The following is an 8,864-nucleotide window of genomic DNA, read 5'->3' as shown; positions in this document are numbered from 1 at the left end:
TTATTTTTTTAAAAGATTTTATTTATTTATTTGACAGACAGAGATCACAATTAGGCAGAGAGACAGAAGGAAGCAGGCTCCCTGCCGAGCAAAGAACCCGATATGGGGTTCCATCCCAGAACTCTGGGAGTCACTACCCAAGCCGAAAGCAGCGGCTTTAACCCACTGAGCCACCCAGGTGCTCCTTTAATATAAACATTATTAAGAAGTTTTTTCTACTGTGCTTCTGTTTGCTTGCTTTGTTTTGTTTGTCGCTGAGAAAACAAAGTCTTCTACATCCGGTGTGAATGTGAATTTCATTTATAACACATCTCACTTTGAACTAGTCATATTTCTGGGGCTCAGTAAGCCATAGATGGTTAGTACCAGCACAGATTCATAGTCTGGGAAAGGTGAAGGCTAAAGAGACCCAGAGAGGAGCATTTCTTGAAGAAAGTGGAGGGCTGTGGTTTTGTCTTCTCTCTCCTCCCTTTAGGAGTTAGGAGGAAAGCACATCCTCTCACGTTAAGGCAAGTGAAAGAACTTCAAGGGACTTTCTCCAAGAGCTTGGTGTATACCCCCTCGGAATCTGTACAACGTAAGGTCTGGAATATAAAATCCTCCTGGGAAGGAACTGAAGTGAAGAGAAGTGGCCAGAACACTTCTCATGGAGGAAGCACAAAACACAGGACTAAGGGGAAGGCCAGGGCAATGGGGGCAAGTAGACGCACTGGAGGGTCTGGCTGGAGCTTTGAAAGAGCGCTGCTCAAACTCCTCTTCCCAAATACTGGAGAGATCCCTTCAGGCGCTGAGGTGTCGTGGACACAGGTGGCTGGAGGAGATGACCTGCCTGCCTACAGGGATGGCCTTGGAAGCAAGAGCCTTGGAGAATCCATAGTGATGTCCCCAGATGCAGAGACTTCTAGAATAAAAGCTCTACTAGGGCAGGGGGTTATGTCTGTTTTGTTCACTGAGGTCTTCAAGTGCCAAAAAGAATGTGTAAAAACTTCCGTTGTATCATAGTCATCATTCATGATCATTCATATGAGAAGAAATCACCTGGTCCTGAAGCCAGGTCACACCAGGACCACACAGGGCTGCCCTTTTCCTAACCTCCTCTTCTTAGTTGACCTGTTTTGGGAACAGAGTGAGAAACAGAAGGAGGTACCCTCTCCCCTTGAACCAAGCTTCTGAAAGTCCTAAATCAGGGGAAGGGTAGAAGCTCTCTTTGAATTACAGCCTGCTCATCTGTAGAATGGTTATAGTACTGTCCCTAGTAGAGGTGTTATATGATTTTTGTCCCCTCAGTGCCCCCAGTTCTTGGTCACGCCACTTGGAAGCATGAAGAGGGAGACCAGATGAGGAGTGGTGGGCAGCAAAGCAAGGTTGGTTGAGCAAGAGCACAGAGCTTGTGGAGACAGAGGGGACCCCAGAGGGTTGCTGTTTGTGTGTTAAAACCTAGGGATTTTTATAAGATCTTTCCCAGAACTATCTTGAACATCTTGACTGTGGGACCTCTATGGATTGGCTGCAAAGGTATGCCAATCAGGGCTTTGATCATGCACCGGTCTACCCATCAGGATATTGTTCACGTGTTGATGGTCTTTGGGGCTGCCATTGGGAGACTAACTGCCTCGACTTGTGATAGTGACCAGTGTTTTATGGTTAACTGTTCTGTTTCAGGATGTTTTGCAAAAGTCAATCCTCAGAGGCTGCCAAACAGGTTGCTGTTGGGGTCCTGTTGTAGCTGTAAAACACGATTCTGGTGTGGTTTTGTTTTCATTGGCCTGGCTATTTTGCTTTGTTGTTGGGGACGCTGGCCCTGACTACCCGAGTGTCCAGCGAACTCCGAACAGAGTTGTGACATCAAACACAACAATCCACACAGCAATGCCTCCTGGTGTGCAGGGCCTGGTTAGCCAGAGGGAGCCATTTGGCTGTGAACTTAGATTGACCCTGCCCCTCCCAGAGGAACCTACTTACAAAGCCCAGATACAAGGGTGGGCCAGGCCGGGTGGAGACATCCAATCAGTAGGGCATGCATATATTTACTATGGTAAATTGAAATTCAATTGGCCACCTAGCATGACCGAGCAGTTTTCCCTGTGTATTGCAATCCCATTGGCCACCTGTGTATAAGCCAGGCTCAACCACCTCTATAAAAGTTAGTCTGTGAGGCTGGGAAGGGTTGTCGCATCTTTGTAAGAGACTGCCCTGACCCACCAGTTTGGTTCTCAATGCTTGGCGCGAAATAAAGCTTTGCTTGACCTTCGCTTTGCATCAGTCTCGTTCCTTTGATCACGGACCCATTATTGGGGGACCCTAACACCTGGCACACAGTACGTGTAATAAACATGGATTTTCTTCCTTCCTGATTTATTCCTCCATTAAAAAAATTTTTTTAAATTTATTTATTTGTCAGAAAGGGAGAGCATACAAGCTGGGGGAGGGGATAGAGGAAGAGGGAGAAGGAGGCTCCCTGTTAAGCAGGGAGCCCATTGTGGTACTTGACCCCAGGACCCTGGGATCATGACCTGAGCTGAAGGCAGATCCTTAACTGACTGAGCCACCAAGGTGCTCCATGCCCTTCTTCCATTTAAGAGTTTGCAAACCTTCTGAGCTAACCTGAGCAGATATAGAGACCCAAGGCCATATGGTTCAGGCCAGAGCAGGACCACATCAAAGCGGGAATGTCCTGAATGGGCCCTGAGTTCTTCTAGAAGGCCTTACAAGACTCCATGTTCTACTTCTGACTCTTCCCTTCAATGAAAATACTGCCTCAAGCCCAGACACAGTGGCCTCATCTGGAGCCTTCCGTTTCAGATTCGAATGGGAAGCAAGATGGATGCACTGTCAAGACCTTCTCTTCTTTCTCCCTCTGGGAGAGGCTTGGATAGGCCAAAAAAAGAGAAAGCAGTCCTTTTATAGAGCTGTATTAGAGAGGACTCAGCACTGGCTGTGGCTTTGCCTAACTCAAACAAGGTTCCGCAGGTCACTGATATGCAGAGGTCTTCCCAGACTCTTTAAGAACAGCCGCACTTTATGCCCTGTTGTGAGTTTTATAGGGGGCTCATGCCCATGATGTTCTGAGAAAACCACTAGGCATATAACAAATGCTCTAAAATGCAAACTTCATTATTTCATGGAACTTCCCCATCTGCACCCGATAGGGCATCTTCTGTCTGGCTGGAGTATTTGCTGAGTCCTATGTTGTTCTTTCCAGGAAGAGGTGCAGAGCAGGTGTGCTTCGTGCTGAGAGAACATTCAGGTGAGGGGGTCTCCCTGCCTTGTCACTGGGCAGCAGATCTAGCTCCGTATAGTGCATTTCCCACACTGCTCACTTGAGTTCTTCCTGACCCACTGGAGAAAAAAAAGAGTATATCCTTATGTAAGCCCTTTCCACTCCCCTTGCAGATTTTCCTAAAACGTTGGGGGTTATTTGTGTCCAAGGTGGGTACTGCTGATTTCAAACACCAGGCAGAGGAAATTGGAGAGTCTGTTCAGGAACGAGCAAGCCTGTCATTTGGCTGTCAACGGTCCTGTGGATGCCATACGATCCTGTGCCTTGGAGCGGTCCCCATCCACCGCTGTCATAACAGTCTTGATTATTCCATCATTGCCTGCAGAAGTGGTGACACGTGGTTCTCAGCACTCACGAGCCCACCTGTCCGAGCCCTGCTCCCACGACCCAGCCGCTGTGCTGGAGGGCCTGGCTGGAGGTTGGCGTGCTGCTGCAGCCAGATGGTGAAGCAGGGAGACAACATTCCTGGCAGAGGAGACAGCAGGACCAAAGACTTGGTAGTGTGGAAACGTGGCCCTTCTGGGCAGTGTGCCATGCCCCTTGGGGGTGTTGGAGTGTCGAGGCTACCTAAGAGCAGAGGATAGAGGAGAGATGAGTTGGATGGGAGGCAGGAGCTTGGACAGCTTGAGTGAGATCCTAAGTGTTCTTGTCTGCCAAGCCATTTGAGCCCTACCGCATAAGTGACGTGTTGACCACAGAGGCTACTAAGTCTGATAGCGACCAGGCTGAGCGGTGCTTGGGAACTGGGCCGTTGAGTCGGGGCTGCCATTGACATTTCAACTTCAGAAGGTGCCAAGTAGAAGGGGAGCTGTTCAGGAGGCCCCAATGTCTAATCGGACTGTGCTCATTTCCATTTCTGACGATCTACAACCTCAGACGCAAGGAACATGGCTGGCTGAGACCAGACACACAGGCATACCTGTATGTGCCACAGTGTGGATCAGAGCTCCGTCCTTAGACATGCCTCAGGGTTTGGCACTAAGCATGGCAGCTGCTTAAAAAGCTCCTGGATGATTCAAGAACCCAAATTCTGAACACTTATTATGTGCCACCCACGAGGCTAAGATTTAGGATGCACTGTTTTCTTCCACTGAAGTCCCCAGGTTAGCAAAGTTGATTGATTTTTTTTAAGATTTTGTTTATTATTATTGTTTTTTTATTTGAGAGAGAGAGAGAGAACTACTGGTGTGGGGGTGGGGAGCAAGAAGCAGGCTCCCCATGGAGAAAAGAGTCCTCTGCAGGGCTCGATCCCAGGACCCCCAGGATTAGGACCTGAGCCACAGACGGATGCTTAACTGACTGAGCCATCTAGGCAAAGTTGATCAGCCAAATCTGACTGATTTTTAATCAAATCATTAGAATACATGTAATCAGAGATACAACATGGATGTATAAAGCATGTTGGAGGGAAAGGTTGTCGGAGACAACCTCTGAAGGAAGTCGGAGACTCTGTAAAGTCTTTGCACGCAAGTCTCACTTTGGAATCTTTGTTTCCCTCTCCACTGAGATCATTTCTTTACCAAATATTCTGAGGCATCTAAGCATGAGTTGGCAACTGTTCCGTGCAAAGACCTTCAAGTCCCACTTAAATAGAATTTTGTCTGTGTCACGGAGAATCTGCTGAACTTTCCAGGAATTTGATTCGCCATATTTTGCGAGTGTCTAGAATCCTCTAGGATGCTGATGGAGGTGGGTTCTGTTCTGTAGCTGTTATTTCACCCCAGGGTGAATAAACTCAAATGCCTACAGGGACAGGCAGCAGCTGAGCAAGGCGGGGACCAAGGAGAGTGCGGCCACATATCCCGAAAGGGGGCAGCTGCTGCCGGGCTCCAGTAAAATTGCCAGGTCCTACTCTCTTTTTCAAATTTGGCAATTAATTAAAAAAAAAAAATATATATATATATATATTTTAAGGCTCCAGGTGGGCTTTTTAGCATGTAAAGCATGTCCATAGGTAGTCTGTTTATGACCTCTGGTTTTAGAAACCCTCAGGATGTCACATCATTTGCCAGAGTCACTAAGACTAATGATAGACGAGCCTCAAAACCAAGGAGAGTCAGAAATAAGAGCTCAGCTCACATTTGAGGCATAGTCTACATTTAAGAAGAAAACTCATCCATCAACCCTACAGTGACAGCTTGGCAAAGAACGTTCCTCTCTAGTTTATATCCCTGTTCTGTTTCTCCTAGGGCCCATCCATTAGGTAGAGGATGGCAGGGTCTCCAAGGTGAGGGAAAGCCGATGTCAGTGGAACTCCACAGCTGTTGGCAGCATCTTTAAGTGACAGCTGAGGAATCAGGCTGTTTAAATGGATGTGGTTTTCTTTTCCTCCGCATTTCTTGATTTTTGTTGTTGTTGATTGTCTGTTAGCTTTACAGCTTTTAGTCTTGGAGACAGGAATAAATAAAAATGAAAGATTACAGGGTGCCTGAATGCCTCAGAGGGTTAAGTCTCTGCCTTCAGATTGGGTCATGGTGTCAGGGTCCTGGGATCGAGCCCCTCATCGGGCTCTCTGCTCAGTGGGGAGCCTGCTTCCTCCTTTCTCTCTCGGCTTGCCTCTCTGCCTGCTGGTAATCTCTCTCTCTGTGTGTATGTCAAATAAATAAATAAAATATTTAAAAAAATCTTATTTATTTATTTGACAGAGATCACAAATAGGCAGAGAGGCAGGCCGAGAGAGAGAGGGAAGCAGGCTCCCTGCTGAACATACAGCCTGATGTGGGACTCGATCCCAGGACCCTGAGCTCATGACCTGAGCTGAAGGCAGCAGCTTAACCCACTGAGCCACCCAGGTGCCCAAATAAGATCTTTTTTAAAAAATGAAATATTTCTGTTGGTGTCCAGACAAAGTCTCTGGAAATGATAGAATCTGTGACTATAGAGACCATCTGGCCCATCCCTTTCGTTTTATAGAGAGGAAACTGAGGCTGTGGGGTGATGTTATTCTCTCACTCTGGTGAGCCCTGGAGAATTCACAAGGAGTTTCCAAGGCTGTAGAGTGCTGAGCTGCATCAAGACTTAAGCTGGCAGGCTAGGTCTCCATCTTGCTACTTGTGTTGGAACAGAAAGATTCTCAGTCTTTCGGGCCAAATCCTGTGAACACTTGTGTGAGCTGAAGGCAGTTATTATGACATATTGAGGGACTGTTAATACACTTTGGGTTTATAACAGATATTGTGAATTTGACCTAGATAGGTCAATGCTGTAAGCCATCTCTGCTGGAGAGAGAAGGCGGGGACTTGCACCGATGGAGGGTCTTAAAAGGACATCTCCCAAAAGTCTGATCGTCCATCCTAAAATAGCCTTTTCCATCTTTGTGGTCAGCAGATTGCTAGGCTTCTAGTCCCCTCTCCACAGACTCATGGGGCTCCTGATTGCCCTGGATCATTGACAAGGGTCAATTGACTGATGTAGTCGTTCACATAGACTGAGCACAATTGGGGAGGGTCTGATGATATCACTGTTACTGGAGGACTCAGAGGCTCATCTCTGGTTACTGTGGGTGAATACTGTTTATTGATGACCTCAGAAGAACAGCTGGTACATGCTAGAGGCAAGAGAATGGTACAGTCTTCACTGGCAACCAGAGGTGTCCAAACATTGATTCAACTCCCGAGAGCTCCCTAATGCTGTCACCTGACCTCCTTGTGCAGGCAGATTCTGAGAAATCTTGTGACACTAACTCTTTTACTGGTTCCATGGTCTCTTCCAGCCTCTGCACACAATCCTCCATGAGCCCTCTGCCCCACCCCCCAATCTCTTCCTGGTCTATTCTTCCCTTCCCCCCAGTGCTCTAAAATGGAATGGGGGTAGCCAGCTTTTCATCCTGAAATCTATTATTGATCACAAAGTGCTTTCTCTTTCGCTATTCAAAATAGCTAGGATCTTGCAAGAAAGCCTTTCCTTTTAAAAGCAGCTGTCTTCCCCACGGACCTCAGATGTGCATTTTGAAATTCAAGGTTGTGCCACCACCCTTTTTTTTTTCTCTGCATTTTTTTCTGTGGCAACTCTCCCCTGAGGGCAGCATACAGAAAAGGAAGTCCTTAGCTGCTGTGTGCACACTGGGAACAGGGCAGCTGTGATCAGAACCACAGGAGAATCATGCACAGGTTAACTGAAAACTTTATACCTTGCTACATGGAGAATTTAGATCACCTCCTACCCACCCCTGATGTTTGCCAATGGTCCACATAATTAAAGAGAAATTGAGGCCTCGTTACCTTAAGTTAGCCAGATTCTTGTCCAGCTTCCCATTTCATGAGTTGCTTTGTTGTGATTTGACTACAAATTATTTTACCCAAGGGGCACCTAGGTGGCTCAGTTGTTTAGCATCTGCTTTTGGCTCAGGTCATGATCCCAGAGTCCTGGGATTGAACCCCACATCAGGCTTCCTGCTCAGTGGGAAGCCTGCTTCTCCCTCTCCCACTCCCCCTGCTTGTGTTCCCTCTCTGGTTGTCTCTCTCTGTCAAATAAATAAATAAAATTTTTTTAAAAAATTATTTTACCCAGAAGAGTAATGTGTGGAAATTTTCTATAGGAATAGCATGCTTGGAAAAGAGCCCTGGGTCTTTGTCTTTGTCTCTTCAGAAGTTGTTTTAAGGTGGGTCACTGAGACATCTCCTACCTGAGAACAGAGAGAATTTGCGGAGGGCCCTCATGGCTAAGAGAAGAGTGAGAAAAATAACATATTCAGAAGCCAACAGGGGCCAGAGATAGAATAAATATATTGTCTGTGGTTTTCACAGACGATGCTCACTAGTCTCCAGTATATTCTTGAAGGAAAACTTTGTGTCTTTAACTGAGATATGGGATAGAGTTTGAGCAATTATCAGCCTTTCTACTAAGAAAAGAAAATCCTGTGTTAAACTTGTTATTATTTCTTCACTTCTGTTTCCATTACTCCAGCTGTAGATGTTTTACCTGCTTAATAGGCTGGCTCCGACTAGAGGCTGGCATGGGTGAAAGATGGTGGCTGTTGCTTGTCATCCACTGAACAAGTGTTAAGGAATCACAAGGTCCATTTGGGACTGTGGATTCCCCCACGCGACTAGTGGTCTAGGGCTGAGAAATTCGATCAGCCTCTACCTCCCCCAGCCAGCTTCTGGTTCCCCAGGTTTGTGCGCCAGGTCTCACCTCGCCTTGGGCTTCCTTCAGTAGGGGCTGGGGTCAGTCATGGGGCCCTCGGTGTTGGGTTCTCTCCCTGGACGCTCACGGTGCCCTCCTGCAGGGTCTTAGCCTGTGCACATGTCTGGAATCCTCAAACTCTGCCTCACTTCTTGCCCAGTTCTTTGAGGAGGTTGGATTTGCTCCCTCTGACCCAGCTACTGGCTTGAATCCTGGATGGAGAGAGACCAAATGCTTAGAAACTCCATGGCATTAAGAACTGGCTCTCCTGGGGTGCCTGGGTGGCTCAGTGGGTTGAGCCGCTGCCTTCGGCTCAGGTCATGATCTCAGGGTCCTGGGATCGAGTCCCACATTGGGCTCTCTGCTCAGCAGGGAGCCTGCTTCCTCCTCTCTCTCTGCCTGCCTCTCTACCTACTGTGATCTCTGTCTGTCAAATAAATAAATAAAATCTTAAAAAAAA

Source organism: Mustela nivalis (assembly GCF_964662115.1).
Source record: "Mustela nivalis genome assembly, chromosome: 1".
Taxonomy (NCBI): Eukaryota; Metazoa; Chordata; class Mammalia; order Carnivora; family Mustelidae; genus Mustela; species Mustela nivalis.
This window is presented reverse-complemented; position numbering follows the sequence as displayed.